The 5,656-nt window shown below is 37.8% G+C and overlaps 1 pseudogene; it reads right to left on the bottom strand.

The window, feature by feature from the left end:
- Window positions 1-291: 291 nt before the first annotated feature.
- On the bottom strand, window positions 292-2,188 carry LOC122142974 (annotated as a pseudogene).
- Window positions 2,189-5,656: the final 3,468 nt, after the last annotated feature.

Genomic DNA, 5,656 nt, shown 5'->3' with positions numbered 1-5,656 from the left:
CATGAAATTTGATGAATTACAGTAATATTTTCCTAAAAATAATTGTGTACTGTAAGCACAGTAAAGGAAGTATTGGCAAAATGTAGCAAGTCAGTAACTAGTAATGTACTACAACCCTTGGAATATGAAAAGATGTAACACTTTATTTTAAGGTTTCCTTTGTTACAGATGTTACATATAATTACTATTATAATAACAATACATTATGCAAAATTACAAGCAAGTTACCCTAACCCTAACCATATACAGTAGTAAGTACATGTAGTTTATTAATATTACTCAGTACTTGAATGTATAATTACAATGTAACAAGGACACTTTAAAATAAAGTGTAACCAAAAAATAAAAGAAAACCTATAGGTGAATTAGAATAATTTTCCTGAATATATTCTTAAGTAGATCTTATAGCTATAGCTTTTATAATAAAAGGTTTTAAATTATATAAATTTTCATAGATGCAGCATTTTCTGTTAAAACAAGACCCAATTCCTTTGAAATAAATTAACCTAATTTATTATTACAGTTTATAAACTAACAGATTAAATTGCCTAAATAAACACTAAAACAGCTTGACTATAATTACATTTCTAATTGTTTTTAGATCTACAGAAAGTCACCTGCATTGATTCCTTATTGTAAGTTATTTTCTTTATTTTCATTGATTCAACTCTTTTCTTTTCTGCATTTTTTCACTGCCCACCAAAGACAAGTCCCAGTTTTTCCATACCAGCTTTCAGATAACTCAGAGCATCTTTATTTGTTTCCTCGGCTTCAGCGGCTCTCCTCATTTCCTCCAGCTCTTGGACCCAGTTTACTTTCCCAGCCTCCCTCACTCTTGGGATGAAGAAGTCGAGATGCTGAAGAGTGAAGGCTGAGTCTGGCTTTAATGCGTTCTGAGACAGATCCTTGACGGCCTTGTAAGCACTGAACAGAAGCTTTTCCTTTTGGGTTTCAATTTCCATCAGATCTTGGTCAAGATCATCCATTACAACTGAAAACCTCTTTGTTTGCGCTTGAACTTTTTTATATTCTTTATTAATATTGTTGAATTCCATCGTGACGCTTGAGGTGCTGATGATGTATTTCTTGTTTTCTTTTACATGTTTGCTGTGATGACATTTTCCTGTGCAGACAGTACAGTAGCCGTTTTTCATGACTTTGCATTTGCTAGGATTAGAAACCCACCAGCAGTCAAACTCATGACAGTTTTCTTCACAGACGGTGCAGGTCGTCGCTTTCCTGTGCTTCCATGATGTGCCTTCAATGGTAACCTTCTCTTTGACAGTCTTTTTGACTTGAATGGTAAAGTTTTCACAATCCTCAATCTTTTTCTTGTTTTGTCTTATTGCCTCTTGTATCTGAAGTTTTTCAGCCTTTTTTTGCTCCATCTCCTGAATTCGCAGCTGTAAGTTGCAAATGGATGCTTCAAACTGAATGCGCTCCATCAGTACACCTGAAGTCAACTCTAAACTTCTCCTGTTCTTTTTATCCAGAGACTGAAGGAATTTCTTTGTCTCTTCCATGCTGTCAAACCAGGCATCTCTTTGAGCACGAACGTGACGTTCTCCAGTGTGACGGTCATCAGCCTGTCGATTGTTGAATAAGAAATGAACAGGCTGGTTTTTGTGGTCCTGTCTGCAGGGGATTTTAGCTTTATTAATAGCACTGAGGACGTTTTTTGTGGCAGACCATCAGAATGTGTGATTAGAAACACAATGTTGTTCACAATGTCTTTCCCAAATAAAGAAAGAACTGAACTGATAATGTAATGCTGTCTGTCTGAAAGACGATTCTTAGATGCTTGAATAACAAAACAAACCGCGTCAATTTCACGAACGCCATCATTGCTCTGAAACAGAATGGCCAAATTCTCAGCAACTTCCATATCTTTTTCTAGTCCTCTAGTGTCTCCATAGCCTGGAGTATCAATGATGGTGAGAGACATGTTACTCTTTACAGGAAAGACCTCATACATGGTGATTTCAGAGGTTTGTGATTGTGATTGGTCTCTTGCTGTTGCTTCTTCTGTGATTTCATACCACTCTTCTTCCTCAAACTTCACTCCTAGCAAGTAGTTGACCATTGTGTTAATGAGTGTCGTCTTGCCAGCACCTGTCTCTCCCACCAGCAGAACAATTTTGTTTTGTTTAGCAATATCTCTTAACCCAAAAGTCCATTTTCTCTGACTTTTCCATTATCATCAATCACCTCTCTCTATGTATACAAAATAAATCTTTATGACAGGACCTTGATCAATTAGATCTTGCCTGCCTGAAGAAATACCTTTCTTTAAATAAATGAAGTAAATTAAACTCAACACAACATACACACACAGCAAAAATCTATGACTAGAAATACCCATAATAATAATAATAATACAAAATCCATAACATTTTGTCAACATAGTATGAAGATAATGTGATTCAATTTTGGTGAAAATCGGACCAACGGTTGATGAGGAGTTTGAAAAAGTAAGTTTTCAACATAAATCAAAATGGTGGACAGGAAGTTCAGCGTACTCAAGCGAAAACCGTTTAGAGTATATCAACACGAATTCCATAACTTTTATCAGGTTGGTCTGAAGATGATCTGAACCAAATTTGGTGAAAATCGGACTAACGGTCTAGGAGGAGTTCGAAAAAGTAGGTTTTCAACTTTAATCAAAATGGCGGACAGGAAAGTATGGCCAATTTTGGCATAATTGGTATCGATGTTTCGGAATGACCCAAAGAATTAGAAGACATGACTTTGTTATTGAATAGTCTAAGTTATTCAAAAGTTATTAGCATTTTTACTGATAATTTCATTATAACTTTTGACCACAAGGTGGCACCCCACACAAACTTTTTGAGTAGCTTCCTGGCATGGAGCCAAACATTTTTGTTCTTATTTTCGTAGCGGATACGATACTGCGTTCAAAAAATACAGCATTTTGAATCATAATCAAAATGAGCCGACACCCAAAAATGCCAGACACGGGAAAAATTGGAACATCTTTCGGACTTGACCTGACCCACCTAATCTACTGAGAACCAGTTTTTTTTTTGATTTTTGTCAAAACCATTCAGAACGTATAAGCAAAAACATGCAGTTTTTCAATATCTCCTGACCACGATATTTCGCTGCTTCGAAACACTGCAGGAAGGTATCTGTCCCATTCTTGTTAAAACACACACCAAGTTGGGTCCTCAATACGCCCAACCGTTGCGGGAGTTATAGTCTCACAAGCATTTTTGCCGTGCTTTTCGTAGGACTGGTTCGCGTGGTATTCGAGAACGGTTGGGACAAATCAACTTGAAATTCCATAACTTTTTTGCCAACATGTGTCTGAAGATGATCTGAAGCCAATTTTCGGATACAATCGGACTAACCGTCTAGGACGAGTTCGTAAAAGTAGGTTTTTCGAACAATTGAAAATAGCGAAAAAACTAAAACCTTGCGATTTTTGATTTCGGGGTTCAGTCGACTTGGCCTGAGCCAAGGATTCAGAGGAAAAAAGAATTTGCATTTGTGGCTTACGGTTCAAAAGTTATTAGCATAAAAATATTGAAACTTTGGACAAGTGGGTGGCGCTAGAGAGTTGGAGTTAGAGACTTCAAATTTGATATAGTTAATGCTGGGACTGTCCTCTATCAGTCGTGCCACCCGAATTATATACACGTTTCCCGCAAAAGTCGGATTCTATGGTCTGCCATAGACCGTGCGGCGGAAAGAGAAGAAGAAGAAGAAAGAAGAACCGATACCAATAACGTTGCCTAACTTCGGTGCTTTGGCCCGCTAAATAGAAGCCTACGGATAGAAATAGGTTCCTAAGCACCTTCGGTGCTTGGCACCGAATAATAACGCCAACGATACAATAGGTGCCTACGCACCTTCGGTGCTTGGGCCCCTAAATATAGCTGCAAGCAGCAATTTAACGGGGCCAAGCACTCCCAGAGGCAAATAGAGGAGCCTAAGCTGGCAGCGGGACGCAGCAATATCCACATTCCAACACAATGAGCAATTTCAACAATCTTAGGCTGCTGGTTTTAATGGTGGAAAATCTATACTAAAAGCTCTAGTCTTATGTTGAAATAGGCGTATTACTTTTGACCAACATGGTGGCGCTATGTGATTCAAATCATTTTGGTGGTTTCTGTGTGAGGTGACAATGGCACACACAAAGTTTTTGTGGCAGTATGCCAAAGCATTGCAGAGATACAGGCTGAAGTGTAATTTATGGCATCAATGCTGAAATTCGTGCTTAATGTGGTATGCGAAAACGGTTTTGTCTATCACTACAAAATCCATACATTTTGTCAGCACAGTCGAAAGATCATCTGATTCAATTTTGGTGAACAAATCGGACCAACGGTTTGATGAGGAGTTCGAAAAAAAGTAGGTTTTCAACATAAAACCAAATGGCGGACAGGAAGTTCAGCGTTACTCTGGCATATTTGGTATCTATGTTGTCGCCATAAGCCAAGGAATATTTTGAGACCAGTTTCATTGCAATAGGCTAATGCATAAAAAAAAGTTATTAGCATTTTTATAAATGTAATTATTAATGGTTAATGAATGATTTATTACTCTTGACACATAGGTGGCGCTGTTATACCAATTGATGTGGCAATGGTCAGTCTGAGGTGACAATGGCACATACAAACTTTTGGTACAAATATGTCAAAAGCTTTGCCAAGATACAGCCTCAGATGTATTTTGGCATCTTACGAACAAATTCGTTGATGCGCTAAAACAAAAACCGTTTTCGTATATCAACCACAAATCCATAAACTTTTTGTCAGCTTGGTCTGAAGATGATCCGAACCAAATTTGGTGAAAATCGGACTAACGGTCTAGGAGGAGTTCGAAAAAGTAGGTTTTCAACTTTAATAAAAATGGCGGACAGGAAGTATGGCCAATTTTGGCATAATTGGTATCGATGTTTCTCGGCATGACCCAAAGAATATAGAGACATGACTTTCATTGTTCAATAGTCTAATTTTTTCAAAAGTATTAGCATTTTTAAGATATTTCATTATAAACTTTTGACCACAAGGTTGCGCTGCCACCAAACTTTTTGAGTAGCTTCAGGGCATGGAGCCAAACATTTTTGTAATTATTTTCGTATAGCGATACGATAATGCGTTAAAAAATACAGCATTTTGAAACATAATTCAAAATGGCCGACACCCGTAAAATGGCCGACACGGGAAAATTGGATATCATTCGCCTTGACAGACCCACACGAATCTAATGAGACCAGGTTTTGTGATTTTTGGCCAAACCATTCAGAAGTTAATAAGCAAAAATATGCATTTTTCATATCTCCTGACCACTAGGTGGCGCTGCGTCGAAACACTGCAGGTAGTCTCAGGTCATGTTTGTTATAACCCACACCAAGTTGGTCTCAAACGCCCAACCGTTGCGGAGTTATAGCCTCACAAGCATTTTTGCGTGCTTTTCGTAGAATTTATTTGCGTGGTATTCGAGAACGATTGGACAAATCAACTTGAATTCCATAACTTTTTGCCGGCATCGTCTGAAGATGATCTGAGCCAATTTTCGTGAAAATCGGAACTAACCGTCTAGGACGAGTTCGAAAAAGTAGGTTTTTCGAACAATTGAAAATAGCGAAAAACCTAAACCTTGCGATTTTTGAATTTCGGGGTTCATT

The sequence above is a fragment of the Cyprinus carpio genome, unplaced genomic scaffold, assembly GCF_018340385.1.
Source record: "Cyprinus carpio isolate SPL01 unplaced genomic scaffold, ASM1834038v1 S000000427, whole genome shotgun sequence".
NCBI lineage: Eukaryota > Metazoa > Chordata > Actinopteri > Cypriniformes > Cyprinidae > Cyprinus > Cyprinus carpio.
This window is presented reverse-complemented; position numbering and strand designations above follow the sequence as displayed.